Here is a 16,268-nt window from a genome sequence, read left to right as displayed (position 1 = left end):
CATACAAGCAATTTTTTTATTGATTTTGGAGATTATGGCCAGCATGGCAATAACCAGCCAACCAAAAGTGTCTCTAGCTGTGTATAAAATGGTTTCCCATAGGCATTTTGCTGGCCTTTGTTATAACAGGATGCTGGGTTGGATGGGCATTTGGTCTGATCCAGCAGGGTTATTCTTAGATTCTGATGAAATGTGGTGCAAGGGGCTAAAAGGGGAAGGGAAATCATCAAAAAAAATTGCTTCACCCACTGGTCGGATTTTCTGCAGGATCTCAGTCTCTTCCGTCTGCAGAAGCCTACTTAGAAATCAAGCCAATGACTAAATAACCAACAGCAAATGAAAAAACTGATAGTGCGTAAGAGGTAACTAAAAACTTTTCAGGAAACAAAGGCATACAGTAGGCCTAGCAGAACGTCTGGAGCACAAACTAAGTGGAGCAGGTTATTGTTTAGCAATGTCAATGGGCATGCCTGCAGTGTTCGTATCGGGAAAAAATATTCCTAAAGATAATCCAAGCTATTTAGAGCTTTAGGGATCAAAACCAGCATCTCCATGTACATCTTTAGGGAATTGTGATTATATATAAAGAGACCTGCAGATACCTCTTGGAACAATAAACAAATACATCTGAAATAATTACTGGAACAACATTAATGAATGTGCAGCAGCAATACTTAATGGGAATTTTAATTTCACTACAAAGCAAACAGTTAAGTTTCAAGAGACTACGAAAAGCACAGCTTTTTATCCTAATCATGCGTCACAACTATATTCCCAAAGCACATGTTTAATCAAACTGAAGCTATTGCTTTCCTGAGACTAGAACACAGCAAGTGTTGCTACTAAAATGGTGTTAGCTCTGGAAATCAAAACAAAAAGAGCACATCAGTTCTAGAACTCTACAGCTTCAGTGTTGGGAACAATATGACACTGCTGTGCATATTAGAGAATAACGGGTGGAATTCAAACTCTGAGCCATTAAAAAAAAAAATCAGTCTGTGCAAGCTTATCAGATGCAACAATTGTCACTCTTTGTTGTGCGTGTTCTCCTGAATGTCACAGGGAGTGAAGAAAGCTCTGTTCACATACAAATGTCCACAAGAGGTCTGGAGGGTGGCAACACAAGAATAGGCCTTTTCTGCAGTGGCTCCCCATTTGTGGAACCTTCTCCCCAGGGATACTTGCCTGGCACCATAATTATATATCTACAGGCACCAGGCAAAAACTTTCTTCTATAAACAGGTCTATGGCCTTATACGATCTGTGGCCTTTTAGAAGTGGCTGAGATGCTTTTACATTTAACTACATTAGTTAAATAAAGCAACAAACAAATCCAATAAATGATTAATAAAGAAAACTTGGGTGAATCCCAACTATATTCATTTTATTCCCAGAAATCTTCTCTCTCCCTCTCCCATTCTTTATTTAAACTTATTTTGGGTGGTTACATGACTGTTAACTCTTTTGTAAGCCTCATCACTAATTTCAATCAATCCACACTCAGAAGCTCTCTCTCATTTTTTAAAAATTTAAACTTATTTTGGGTGGTGACATGACTGTTGGCTCTTTTGCAAGTTTTATCACTAATTTCAGTCCACCTACACCAAAAAGCCTAGATCCATATTCCCATGAGAAAAGCTCTTCATTCTTTTGTAACCGAGTGTTTCCGTGAGCGGTTTGCGGTATGGTGTGGGCATCAAAGAAGCGTTATAAACACCCTCATGATAAAAAGTTTGCCCAGCATGTGGTGATGAAAGAGCCAACTTTTACATAGATTCCACCATATGAAACAGCAACTGCAGAACTTCGTCATGCTGAAGGGAAAGCAGTCTTGTCAAGTTGCTTCATGCTGCACATGAACTGCCAACCTAGCAGTTTGAAAAGTACCTCTGCGGTGAGAAGGTACACGGTGTTTCCATGCGCTCTGGTTTCTGTCACGGTGTTTCATTGCACCAGAGGCGATTTAGGGTCATTCCACATCAAATCAACGCAAAAAACAAGGGTTTCGCCACCCACCGCCTCAGATTTTGATGAAACTTGGTGTACACCCTTCCCTTATGGTTGAAAGAGACCCCCTTAATTTTTTCCCCTCTATCTCTAACGGTTTTAATTTTATAGCACTTCAAAGTTTCGTGAAATCTGTGTTTCTGTCCCTCTCGAGATCCTCAGCCTTGTGTGCATTTTATTTTTTCTCTCCATAACCAATGATCAGATCTCTTTGAAATTTTACACAGAGATCAATAACATGATGAGGATTTCAAGGAAAAAAATACACGAGCACTCAAAAGATTTTATAAATGCCTAAAAAAATGTATAAATGTAGCTTTTTTGGTGGAAAAACTAGGTTTAGAAAACCTAAAATTTTCAGCATTAGGGCACGATGCAATCAAAAGTTTTTGATGTGAAAATTATTGCAAAGACATGCTCTTTCTCAACAAAGAATAAAATGTATGGGTCTCTTATGCGTTGTAACAAAATTTTACGTTTTTTGGACATCATGGGGGGGGGGGAATGGCTACTGGGAACAACTTTCCTACAATCCATATCTGTAAAAGAAAAAAATAATGAAATTAAGTTGTTCATCTTAAAATCTAAAATAATATTGGTTATTACAGGGTGTTGTTTTTTCCAGAAGTGCAGGCTTGTTTTTCAGTTTTGGGGTATTTAAAACTATGAAAATTGGCTATATCGTGAAATCAATCTAAAAAAAAAAATGCTGCCAGACTACACTGCTATCTTCATGATTGACACAGCAGTGCATTGGTAAAGAAACAGGACCCTGGCCTGTGTTAATCTGTTGCTACTGTTTCCAACCTCAGTGCAGTACAGTGGTACTTCAGGTTACGAAATTAATTCGTTCCGGAAGTCCATACTTAACCTGAAGCGTTCTTAACCCGAGGCGCGCATTCCCTACATAGGCCTCCCACGGCCCCGGAAGCAGATTGCGTTCGTATCCTGGGGCAAAGTTCGCAACCCAGAACACCTACTTCCAGGTTTGTGGAGTTTGTAACCCGAAGCATTTGTAAGCAGGACTGTTCGTAACCCAAGGTACCACTGTAAAGCAAGAAAGAGGAAGAACTGAAGCAAAAAGAGGGGGGATTAAGTGGGGTTAGAGGCAGAAAATGGGGAAGCAGCAGAAGGACAAAAAACATTAAGCTGAAAGGTGGGGAGAGAAGAGCTGGGAAGAAAGAAGCTTTTGGGAAATAGATTCCTACATTTGCTAGGGATGCAGGGTGAGGTTCTGGGCAAGTCAGAGCTCCTTGAAATATAGGTGAAATTTACAGAGCTCAAGAAGCAGTAACGATAATACAATTACATGTCCTGGTGCCTAAATAAACAAGTTTTTTTGCAGGCATTCAGAGCATAGGTGGTGCTGGACTAAAAGGTAATATCCCTACTAAGGGCAGAACCAACATTAGATGGCATTTGTAAAAGCTTCATACACAATGAAAAACACATTGAGTTTGTCCCATAATAAATAGGCCAGTTGGGATCTCTGAGCAAGGATGCAATATGCTGACAGGGTCTCGCGCCTGTTTCCAATGTGTTGCAACACTGGAATCCTATTGAAGCTCAAAAGCAGGATGTGAAAGCAATGTCCATCCCTGCTATTTGTGCCTAGCATCTGGTACTCAGAACTTGTCTAACTTCAAGTCTACTCCAAATATAACTTAGTTGGATACAGCTGTTGTATGAAACTTGAAATAATCACCTTTTCTTCGACTTCGTCTCTAGCCAGTCTCTGTTTTCTGTAATCCTACCAATTAGAGCCCAAAACTCTCTACATCGGGCACTCCCCTTAAAGGCACACAAGTGTTTTCATTAATTTCTATATCACAACCTTATGTAAGATGTGCACACGAAGAGCTTATTTTTCAGCATGAAAACAGAATCCAGACTTGCAGAGGACAGCTGAGTGATGCAAATAATGTTTCACAGGCAATAAGCATTCATAATTTACATTATGCCAACAGTGAAGCAACTTTCAAATGTCAAACCTTCTCCTATATAATTCTGGACATTAAAAACTGACATATTGCTATGCTGAGCAATATAATAAAGTGTGAGAAACTCTACCTTGCCACTGCTATTATACAGGGATCAGGTGAAGGCAGGTTTTCAGGTCTATGCAACTGAAATGAGATATTGAATTACTGTGGGTGTTGCAGTACAAGAGTGTAAGATGTATGAAACCAAGCTACTACTTGTTAGTTTCTACATTGCTTTCATATAGTCTACTAAAAGTTTGCAGGATTCATATAATCTGTAAACTAAACTACGGTAAGTCTCAACTCAGTAGCCAGACGCAGTTAAGCATATGTACATTTAAGCTAACGTGAGCAACAGGTTCCTAGTAGACCTGATGAATCATAAGTATAGACTATCACAGGAACTTATTTTCTATTTTTTAAACAAAGTGGTGCAAGCCTCATCACAAGGAAATGCTTCATCCTTGAAGGAAAGGGGCAAGTGCCACAGATGCAAAAAGAAAAGCAGATCCCACCCAAAGTCTCTAGGGCATAACATAGTGCGAATCATCATGAATCTGTTTATTTACTTGCTCGTTCTATTTATCAGTTGCTCAATAACAATCCATCTTCAAACCATCCTTCCTTAAGGTAGTGCCCTCCAAATGTCGTTGGACAACAACTCCCATCATTCCATGGTGGCTGCAACTGATGGGAGCTGATGCTGAACATCTGGAGGGTATCACAATGGGAAAGGCTCCTTTGGGTGATGCTTCAGAATGATTTCAAAATGTTTAAAGTTCATTAAAAACATATAAATAAAGTTCTATACAGCAGCACCAGCATTATTTATTTATTAAATCAGAGAGGTCTAAAAGGTTTCATCAACACTTTCGTATTTTGATTGTATTTTGTACTGATTAATTCCCCTGAGTCTGACAGCTTTTCTTGTTGTTCCATGGCTGGCGCCTTGGGAAAATTCGATCTTACCTGCTGAATCAAAGTTCAGCTAAGCAAAGTGTCCCTTCGGATTTTTCACACATCTGATAGAATTCGATTTGGTGGGCAAGACAGAATTTTCGCAAGGCACAGCCACAGAACAAGGAGAAAAACTCTCTGACCCAGGGGAACTAACTGGTACGAAATACAATCAAAATATGGGTCAAGCAAAAAGGTGGGTGAACCTTAAATATCAGAAGCCACAGTACAAGGCCTAACAAGTTTCACAGAGTAAATCAGCCACACTGAAACACAGCATAGTACTAGAGAGTAAAAACACGATTTAAAAGGCCTGTGAAAATAAATGGGATTTTGTCTTTTGCCAAATAAGAAAATATATTGTGGGAGGTATGAATATAGTGCCTAAACTTGACACAATGCTTCAGAGATATCATTTTTGTTATCCTTACAACAACCCTGTTGTTGAAGAAGGGAAGGCTGAGGCAGAGAGACAGTGGCTTGCCTAAAGCCACCTGGAAGCTGAAGTGGCAATTGAATAGAGGGCCCACCAACCTGCTCTCATAGCAACTACGCTGCTTTGCAGATGAAGAAACTAGTCTTTTCCCATACACACACGTAACCACTCACCACAGGCATGCCTCTCTTGTCAAATCAGAATTTAGTTTTCTGTAAATATAGATAAAAAAAATTCCCAGGAAAGCACTTGCTATATTCTACGTTTCCCTGAAATTCCAAAGTTTGACTGTTGTTACGCTGGCAATAAAGGTATTATGCAAAGAGGCTTCAGACAAGGGAAAGTGTTTTATGCAAGTATGTACAAGCCATGCCAGCTTTCCCCTCACTTATTCAGAACTGCTCAACCCACAAACCTTTTCCTCAAGCAAAATTCATTTCCCTCCTCTCCCCCCTCTCATCTCGTTTTACACATATGTCTTTCACTTTCAATGGTTTTTTAAAGGGTGTAAATATTCTAAAAGAAATAGACAATTTCATTAAAAATTGAATTTTGTACCTCCTTGGTACAGATGCTTTCTGGGTTTGCTGTCTCTCAACCGAGGCTAGTATATTCTTGGAACAGAACAGAGTAGGATTTTCTTTGGAATGTTTTTTTACAAGTCCCAAATCCTCCACTTAATGCTCAAGTTAATTATTTTCTCTGTAATTAAACTGAAAAGAAAAAGGAACCCTGACACCTCTGCAAAGGACAATCAGAACAAGAGCAACAGCAGCCAGAAAATTCTGAGTAAAGAAATCAATTTATTCCTCCTCCCATAATATTCTGCAGAACCTCATTTTATGCACTGCTGAAGTGGAGCTCTTTCACCTCAAGCAGAGTCACTGGCCCAGTTCACATGTAATGCTAAACCATGGTTTGCCCTAGGTGCACAAGCTGTAATGAGCCAAAGTGAAGCCTTGGGATCATGCACTCCCTGCTCCCATATGGCCAGGAGAAGGACTTTCCTAGGTTTTGTTTTTACTTTCCACTCATCTTGGTTTATCATGTTATATGAACCAGAGATAATAGTTTAAGACAAACCCCAATGTATGAAGTGGGTTGTTCTAAACCACAATCTCTAGTGCATACATAAGGACAATCAAAGTTTGGTGAAAAGTGAAAGGAAACTCTGGTGAAGCCTTCCTCCCAACCACACAGGAAAGGAGAGGGTGGAATTCAAGTTCCCAAGGTTTGCATCAGCTTCTTCCTGCTCATGCACAAAGTACTAAACCATATTTTAGCACAGTGTGTAAACATGGCCACTGCAGAATTCATCCCATTCACATTCCTGCTTTTACCACACAGGCATACCGTACCTGCGAAACACTGCCGGGTGGGTGTGGGTGTGACCCTAAACTCACATAGATATGTAGTTAAATTTTATGAAAAGTAACAAATCCCCAGCAAATGTGTCACACTTAACACTCTTAGTACTTCCATAAGTAAATAAAGAATATGCACTGGATTACGGCTATCCCCTGAGCTTCCGAGCATCTTACATTGCTATTTTCAGATTACTCCTCAAAAAAAAAGGTTTACATTTTTATTTGAAAAGCCACTTTGTGCTCTATGAAACTCAGCTTTAAGCATACAAAGGCAATGGCCAATCAGAAGAGACTCTTCTTCCAGTTTTCCCCCAACGTATTTTGGCACAAAAATATCTGAGACTTTTCCTTTTCCTTCCCAGCAATATTTTTCTTAAAGAGGTTGTATATATAAATATGCCTGTGAATTTGGCAAACGATTGTTCAGTATTCGTCTTCTAAATATGTGCATAAATTTGTGGAAGCAGAATGCTTTGCTACCAACTCTAATACTTGATCTTACCAGCCATTTAACTACCTATGACAGGACTAATCTTAAAGGGTTACCAGCAGAAAGACCTCAAAATTTTGGTCATGGCCATAGTAGTGAACATGTACTGAGGGAGAAAAATACCCAGCTGGTGCCCCAGCTGGTTCTGGGGAGATATGGGGTCAAGCAATGACACACTTGCATCGCCAAATAAATGGCCATGCTCAACCTACATGGCAAAACACAACCACAGATGTCAATTTACACATTTCAGATAACATTTTTCATTGATTCATAGGTTTTTTAAACCATCCTGAAGACTTGGTTGGTGGATAGTCATCAAAATGTCACCAATGAATAAATGAACTGCTTCTCCTTCGTCCACCCAAAATTATCACTGCTAAATAGTATGTGTCCCTTGTGAAGGCCACAATTACATTGCAATTCGAACCCCCTATCCACTATTGCATTGTTTTAACCCACTGGAACTACTAGTCATGTCACAGTGGTGTCTCTGGTACCCTTGTTGTTTGCCTCCCCTGCCCTCCATCTTGCATGAACGAGACCTACTGATTACTGGCTCATAGGCAGCTCTGCCAGGAAAAATATGTGGGCTCTTCTAACTTGTACATTGTGTGGGGAAAGTTCTGCAACACCATTCTGTCATTCCACTCCTTGCTATGTGATGCTTGCTGCCTTCCACGCATGGCTAAAGTAGAGGTTTCATTAGCAAGCATTATTGTGATTCTGTTCTTGTGCTTTTGACTTCACTGCTTGGGGAGAGTATACGTTTCTCGGCCACACTGCGTTGTTAGCGCAGTGCTGGCAGATCAGCCGCCCAGCATAGCAAGACCATCAGATCAGCCTCTTGGGGGAACTTTGGCTAACTTAATGGCAGGTACTAAATTATGAATCTGGAGAAGAGGGGAAAGTGATTTAAAAGATTGATATAGAAATCATGCTGTTGCCCTCATCACCTCATATACTAAATGTAAGTTCTGAAATGGAAAAAAAATGAAGAATAAGAGTTAATTGCAGCATTGGAAGATACCATCCCCAAACTAATTGGAAGATTCATAAAAGCATGTATACAAGCAACTGCTGTCATTAATATGGTTAGATTATGCATGCTATAAGCGAAACTGCAGCAAAATGTTGCAGAATGGAGTGCTCCTATTCAGGGTTCCTTGCAGCCATACCCATTTCTATGATACTCCCTTCCACACCTCCTGGTCCCATCCCTGATAGCAATAATCAGTCTGCATTCCAGGCTCACTGGGTGGTAGCTGTTTTCCCCTGAGGATTTCTTGTACTTCTCCAAACCCTGACATTTCCCTCAAAGCTGCTGATACCCTCATCATGTCTGTGAATGGCAATGTTTTAGCTACAAAGGGCCCATGCATGGAGAACAGATTTCCTATTAGTATCTAGAGTTGATCCAGTTCTGTATATTTGAAGCAAATAAAGAACAAGGAAACAATGCCAGGAAAAAGAAATTAAGAACAAGGGGGGAGGGAACCTGATACAGTCCTTGCAACCTGCTGGGGATAACGGCAGCAAATATTAGAAGGCCAGCAATATGAGGAAACATCCGTTTAACCAACAGAAATATATTATTGGCTGAAGGATTATATGGGGGGAAATGGACAAAAGCAGTAAGTTTCAGTGACTAATTCTGATCAAATTATTTCTATTTAAGTCAATGATTCTCAAACTCCCCCCCCCCCAAAAAAAATCAGGGCAACTTTAAAAAGGGGGGGAGAAATCAGATTTAACTTTTTTAAATCACCTGGTTCAGATTAAGTTTGAATACAGATATGTAAAACCTACCTATATTTATAGGTTGCTTTGAAATAATTCAATGACGACCTAGAAAACACACTCAGTTAAGCCAGTCTGGGTGTGATCAGTGACTGGATGGGTGGTCATCTAAGAACCACATGTAGACCACCTTGGGTTCCGTGACCGTAGAAAACCAGGATAAAACTATATATATATTTTTTTAAACTGCTTTTCTGCAAATAAGGAATCATGGGGAAAGAACCTGTTTTTCAGATCAAGCATCATCAATATGACACAGTACGTAACCATTCCTTTTATTTTCTGGTGTGAATGCTGTTGCTTACGTAGCCAAAAAGGAGCAACTCGTGTATAAAAGGGATCAACAGGAAGTGTTGTTTTTTTAAAAAAACAAACAAACAACAAACTCGATTTTTCTTGGAGTGAAGGGGAAGAAACACAACAAGAAGTACCTGTGATTCTTGAACCCCAGTAATGAGCCCTGTCAACTTTGCTGTTATTTTACATGTGAATAGTCCAAGTCAGTTTTCTTTAATTACTGAAGGCAATTCCTAGGCTGCTCAGAAATGCCCTTCTGAACAGCGTATATCCCTTCCTTCTATCCAAGCAGCCCCATAAGAGAACTACAGGTTGTAGGTTCAATTCCGGTATGGAACAACTGTATATTCCTGCATTGCAGGGGGTTGGACTAGATGATCCTCAAGATTCCTACCAACTCTATAACTCTATGATTCTACTGTTCCTGGAACCACATTCCAGGTAGACAAAGGGCACAGAGCAAGAGCCAGAGATGTAGATTGTTAGCATAAGGTCAAACATTGCAGATCGGTCAACACACACTCCTGGGCCAAACTAAGCCTCTTACAGAATGATGTGCGCTCTCTCTCTCTCTCTCTCTCTCTCTCTCACACACACACACAGCCAACCTCAAGGTGAAAGAAGGGTGTTTGTCTCCAAATAATTGGGCTCCAGTAACCCCTCACCCCAGCTCCCTTCTCGAAAGCGGCTCTCAAAAACAAAAAGCCTAGCTGCAGGCCAGTATTGTATTCTGCATTTGAAAATGACTGTGATGTTTGGTGGAAAGAAGTGTAAACAAAAGACAAAAACTCCACAACCATCATTCTCGGTGCAGGGATAAGTAAGTAACGCAATGGGGATGTACACAGCAGGTGCTGTATTGTACTGATGCAAGCTGGCAGACCTTCTCTGTGAAAGACTAGAAGAATGACACCATCACAGGCCCTAGACAACCATGACAAGGGTATCCCTGGCAACGACACAAGCCAGTAGCATTACCTCAAGTTAAGACTAAAGATTCTTTGGGACCTGCCCCACAAACAAACTGTTATTGATTTTCTTTCTAAACATCCACAGTCTGCAACATTTCTCTCTCTGCCGCCACCCCAGAGAACACACGCTTTCCACAGCTTCCATAAACTAGTTAGCATCTAAGGCTAACGTTTTTAGGGTTTTAACTCTGGCAGATAGATTGCTTTCTGACTTTAGCTGCTCTTATTGCTAGGTTGGTTCTGATGATTTATGGCTGTTTTATGTAGTTTCATAGAATCTGTAGCTTGAACCCTGCCATGGGAATCCATCACGATGAAGGGTGAGTTATAAACGTTCTCAATAAAATAAACAAATGAATAAGTCTGCTGGTGTGTGTGTTTGTTTTCTAGTATCAATTTGACACTTGTAGGAGAGAGGATGGAAGAAATACTGTATATGGTGACTTTTTGGGCTCCGGGGGGGGAGGGGTTTAAAACACCACTCCAAAATATGCTGATATTGCAAGAGCTCTTATGCTGCTTGGCAAGGACACATAATCAAATTGAGTTGGCAGCGCTGGTGCAGGACAATGGATCACTCAAGTGTTGCATATATATTATGAGGTGAGAGGTAGTGACCTGCATCACTGCACCTTGTGATCTACAGTACTTGTAATATTCCATCCTGCCTCACTATTGTTCGGTAACGGAACCTCCCCCCCCCCCGCATGGAGGTCTCGCTGTTCTTTATCCAGTGGCTCTTGTAATTGGTGAATACTGTATTCTGGAAGATTCATGAAGAAACAAAATGTGAAATCAGGAGGATGGGAACAAAACGAGAATGAATTGGCTCTGCTTGTCACTGGTTCTGCCTCCACCTGCTGCTACCTTCCTTGCCTTTTGCCCTATCTGTCTCAATGGGCATCAGCCACCAGTGCTCACTGCACTGTTGGTAGGTTGAACGAAGAGTAAGAAAAATCATTCACATCACCAAAGTCTTGATTCCTTCAGAGGGTAGAATCCAATTGCTGCCCTTCCACTTTCAGAAGGGCTTCTGATCAAAAAACTGCCTGGAAAGGAGCTGATTTCTGCCTATACCACTCCCCCTCCACCCACTAAAGCCTTCCACACCACCACCACCCTTCTGAAAGGTTTCCCCATCTCTCTGGAGCCAATTTTCAAAGTCTGCTGAGATAGCCGGGGGGGGGGGGGAGGAGGCAGGGCAGGGAATCAATCAACAGAAATTACCGCCACTCTTATTTTGTTTGTGGAGGCATCCACTGGATCTGAACTCTTCTCATAAACTTAAAAACACCAACAAGATTCCACCGATATTCTGCAGCGTGAAATTAACTGAGATCCACTACCACAAGCATTTCCAGTGAGCGAAATGCCTTGCGAGGGGACAGATTTACAGATATCCAATAAATTGCTGCCAACGAAAAACTCAAATTATTAGCATATCAAGCAACCCTGACAGCCTACTCCTATTGATAAATGCCACCATTCAAACTTAAATAGAATGATTCACTAGCCAAACATGGGACAGAAATGTTGGTTTTCTTTATCACACTTTTTTACTTCTACCAGGCAATGAGATTTAAAATGCTACACTTGATTAATCAGTGGAAACTACTCAGACTCTTTTCAAGCATGAATTTAATGCTCACAAAAGCAAAAGATTAGGTTTGACTGGAGCCAGGACTGCATGGGTATTGCAGGTACTCTACAAATAAAGCTTTAGTCCTATTACCCTTCTAGCGCCAGAACAAAATAGGGTCTATCAACAGCAATTCTTCAGTGAACTTTAGATTTACGACACAATCTTGGACATGTCTACTTGGAGATGAGGTTCTACTTAATTCAACAAGGCATACTCCCAGGAAACTGTGTAAAATAGTAGCACAGTTGCAATCCTATACACATTAATCTAGAAGCAAGTCTCACTGAATTTTAAGTAGACATGGAAACCAAGGAATAACTAAGTAGACTGTGGGGAGGTGGAGGAGAGAGTATGAGCACGTCTCCTTTGGCATGGTGTGTCCGATGCATTTTAAATAGAAAAAAGTGGTACAAAACCAATATAGAATACAACAATCAGTGCCGCCATCTTCCAATTGAAATTTCACTCAAACCTACGGAAATTGCACCAAAGGGGGCACCTGATGGATTGAGCCCCACAGCAACTTAGTTTTCCCACCTAACTTCATCTGAGGTGGCTTGCAATGACAACATCATGACAACATTAAAAGGAATACCATAATAAAGATACAAGTTATACTACCTCATATTATAAAGAACAGTGATCGGAGCAATTATTTGGTTTGATTTGGATTGGATTTATTCAGATTTTATTATTTAGTTTGAATTGTATGTGTCATTACCACCTTAAAAGCAACAGACGCCCGCTGAAGATTTTGTTTTTGCCCCAATTAATCGGGAAGCATCTTTTTAATCAAGTGTTTTAGTAAATTAATACAGCCAATTAATCAGCTGAACAGTTCATACCTGATTGGCATATATACTGTACTTTTCTGTGTATAAGACGAGGGTTTTTGGTTTTTTTAGTAAAAAATTATGCATAGGGGTGACGTGGGACTGGTTGCTGCCGCGAACCAGAGATTGTCAGTGGCTATTTGGTGTGTTATTTGTGGCTGCGGCAAGGGCTGGTTTTGATTGGCTGTTGCTGCCGCAATAGGGCGGGCGATAGGAGGCTTAAAAAGCTCAACAACTCTGGGCAATCCTCCCCCCCAAAATCTCAATAACTCTGGGCTGTTTCGATTGCAAGCAGAAAGTTCAACTTTATGAGCTACTGAGATTTTATTAGTTGTGTTCTCACCTCCAAATTTGTCTCTGGCATCTACTCCTATGTCTGCAGGCCACTTGAAAATCACAAGACAGAATTCAGTCTGCCAGTTATCAAAGTAATTAGCTGGGAACCCTTCCTAGTCTTACCTTAGGTATTCATACACCTGTGAAAGCATGAGTCAATAACCATACTTCAAAATGGGCAATCACAGATGTGAAATAAGATTCCTTGTGATGCATTATACAAAATTTCATCTTAGCAACAGAAAGAGTTAGGCAACCTCAAAATGCATTTCCAACTCCTCCCCCCCCCCCACTTTAACAGTCTACACACCTAACCATTTCTGTTAAGTGCTCCATTTAAGTTATTGTATGCAACTTGTGTACATATCTGCACACAGGGAGTCTGCACTCTACCAACACTAATACAGTACTTTCCTACTGCTCCCTCAGTAAAATATGTGAAGAAGAATCCTGCACACTTTGCCATTCTGTCCCATGGGTAGCCTGTCCATTTTTCAGATAAAAAAGTTCCTGGCTGCCACCCACACATTTTCACCCATCAGCTCAAAGATTATTATTAATGTCTATAAAGGCAGGAATGAGGGTGGGGTATAAATAAATAACCACAAGAAGGAGTGCAATCCAGGCAAAAAATAAACTCCTTCGATTTCAAAGGAAGAGAATTAAAGTACATGCTAGTTCCCTCAGCAAAATCAAAAGGACACTGAACTTCTGGTTTATTGCACCCTACAATGTTTAAATTCCAGAGATTCAAACCGGATTGTAAAAAATCAGTAAATCCACTATCAACATGCACTACAAAACAAACCACTTTGGCCAATTACTTTTGTTCAGTTGAGTCGTTAGAAGCAATAATGTTCTGCATCCTTTCTAGAAATAGCACACTTTGGTGAGTCTTGGAAGGTATTCCATGATACTAGGCACACTCCGAAAACCCCAGTTCTCTCTCTCTCTCTCTTTTAATATACAATTTTTATTAAATTTTCTGTTTTACAGTTTAGAATACTCATTTAAACATCCTTAAAATATCAATGACTTCTGTTCCTCTCTTTCCATGGTTCCTTTTGCATATCATAAATCCCTGCATATTTTACAAAAACTAAACCATTCAGTACTCCATTATTATATCCATCAAAACTTATTTACACTGCTGAATTTATCTTAATGCTGCCAATTTTCAAAAGTACACAATTTTCCCCCATGTATTCGATAAGCATCTTCCAATCTTCTCTAAATGTATGTTCTTGTTCTTTTATTTCATGCGTAGGCAAACTAACGCCGGGGGGGGGGGCAGATCCGGCACAATCGCCTTCTCAATCCGGCCTGCGGAAGGTCTGGGAATCAGCGTGTTTTTACATGAGTAGAATGTGTCCTTTTATTTAAAGGTCTGAGGGACAGTGGACTGGCCCCCTGCTGAAAAAGTTTGCTGACCCCTGTCTTATTCTATATGTTAAGTCTGCAAACTGAACATATTCTGTCAGCTTAAGTTGCCATTCTTCTTTAGGTGGAACCTCACTTGTTTTCCATTTTTGGGTTAACAAAATACGGGCCACAGTAGTGGCATACATAAAAACCTTTTTTGACACCTGGGAATTTCCATCTAAATTATCCCCAACCAAAAGGACTCTGGTTTCGTTTTGTTTTTTAAGTACTTTTAAACATTTTTTTCAATTCATTATGGGTTATTTCCCAATATTTTTTTACCCTTTTACAGGTCTACCACATATGAAAGAACGTTCCCTCAACCTCATTGCATCTCCAGCACTTATCTGATTCAGTCTTACACATCTTAGCAAGCCTACTCAGGGTTAAATACCATCTGTAAATCATTTTCAAGTTGTTCTCCTTCAAAGAATAACATGTTGTAAACTGCAAATCGCTTTTCCAAAGTTTCCCCCAGAGGTTAAAATCTATATTTTGTCCCATATCTATTGCCCAGTGTGTCATAGAGGCTTTGACAAGCTCATCTTTTGTTTCCCAATCTAATAACAGATCGTACATTTTAGACAAAAGCTTTTCTTTGTTTTGTAGAAGTTCTTTTTCAAATTGTGAGCTTTAGTCCGAAAAACAATTTTTCATGTCTATTTTAAACATTTCAAGTACCGTAACTGATGATATTGTAACCAACCCATGACATGGCTCCTTACATTTTCCACTGATTTCAGTTTAGGTTCCCCCTCTGTAAAATGCAGCAATTCCCTGTAAAAAATAATAATAAGCCCTGTTCTCATCTTGCCTGCCTGGGTAGCAGGGCCTCCTCCATTAGACCTTAAGGCATGTGATGGCTCTTTCAGTACCAAAAGCGACACCTATCATCTAAAGGAAAAGTAATAACCTTCAATACTTAAAAAGAAACAATAGGGACACTTATTCTACAAATAGCCAAAGGTCCATTAGCAGTTACTGTTAAACCTACTTTGTCACAGTCCTGCTCTCCCCAACACATCCCTCTGAGCGCTTGCCACCCTCTCTCCTACTCCTCCTGATGCCAGTGTCCGATCTGATGATCTGTTCTGATGTCACAGTGGAGTTTTACAGGCAGGAGTGTCACAGACTCACTTTGCCATTGGCTTAGCTCTAATTTCACAGAAAGAGACCAGGGAGCTGGGTCATTAAGCAGGACTTGGGAAAACTTAAATATGTGTATCAAAGACTCCTTAAGCAACTTTTCCTAAATGTAACCACTTCATCCTTGTACACACGCTGTGGGCTTTAAAAAATTAATGCCTCGCAGCAGGTGCAGAACAGTCAAGTGGTTTTGGTGACTATACATGAAAATAACCATCATGTCCTATAACAAGACACAAATAATCACATTTTCATATGTATCTAGCATATCAAGGTCTACAACAGGGGTCAGCAAACTTTTTCAGCAGGGGGCTGGTCTACTGTCCCTCAGACCTTGTGGGGGGCCAGACTATATTTTTTTGGGGGGGGTGAACGAATTCCTATGCCCCACAAATAACCCAGAGATGCATTTTAAATAAAAGCACACATTCTCCTCATGTAGAAACACCAGGCAGGCCTCACAAATAACTCAGAGATGCATTTTAAATAAAAGGACACATTCTACTCATGTAAAAACATGCTGATTCCCGGACCGCCCGCGGGCCGGATTGAGAATCGACTGGGCCGCATCCGGCCCCTGGG

At 40.4% G+C, this 16,268-nt stretch overlaps 1 protein-coding gene across 2 annotated transcripts in view; it reads right to left on the bottom strand.

Moving 5' to 3' along the window:
- The window catches only part of AGPAT3 (1-acylglycerol-3-phosphate O-acyltransferase 3), a 60,765-nt gene extending 45,106 nt beyond the window's left edge, over nt 1–15,659 (bottom strand). The window contains exon 1 of one of the 2 annotated variants that reach the window (XM_033147115.1): nt 15,535–15,659. The gene's annotated coding sequence lies outside the window, so the exon portion shown is untranslated. Of the gene's footprint in view, nt 1–5,940; nt 6,038–15,534 lie in introns of those variants that run through there. The other variant, XM_033147117.1, reaches the window with a different exon arrangement.
- Between the last annotated feature and the right edge of the window lie 609 nt (nt 15,660–16,268).

This window comes from Lacerta agilis, chromosome 4 (assembly GCF_009819535.1).
Source record: "Lacerta agilis isolate rLacAgi1 chromosome 4, rLacAgi1.pri, whole genome shotgun sequence".
NCBI classification, from domain to species: Eukaryota; Metazoa; Chordata; class Lepidosauria; order Squamata; family Lacertidae; genus Lacerta; species Lacerta agilis.
The sequence above is the reverse complement of the archived record's forward strand: the minus strand, read 5'-3'. Positions and strand labels throughout refer to the sequence as shown.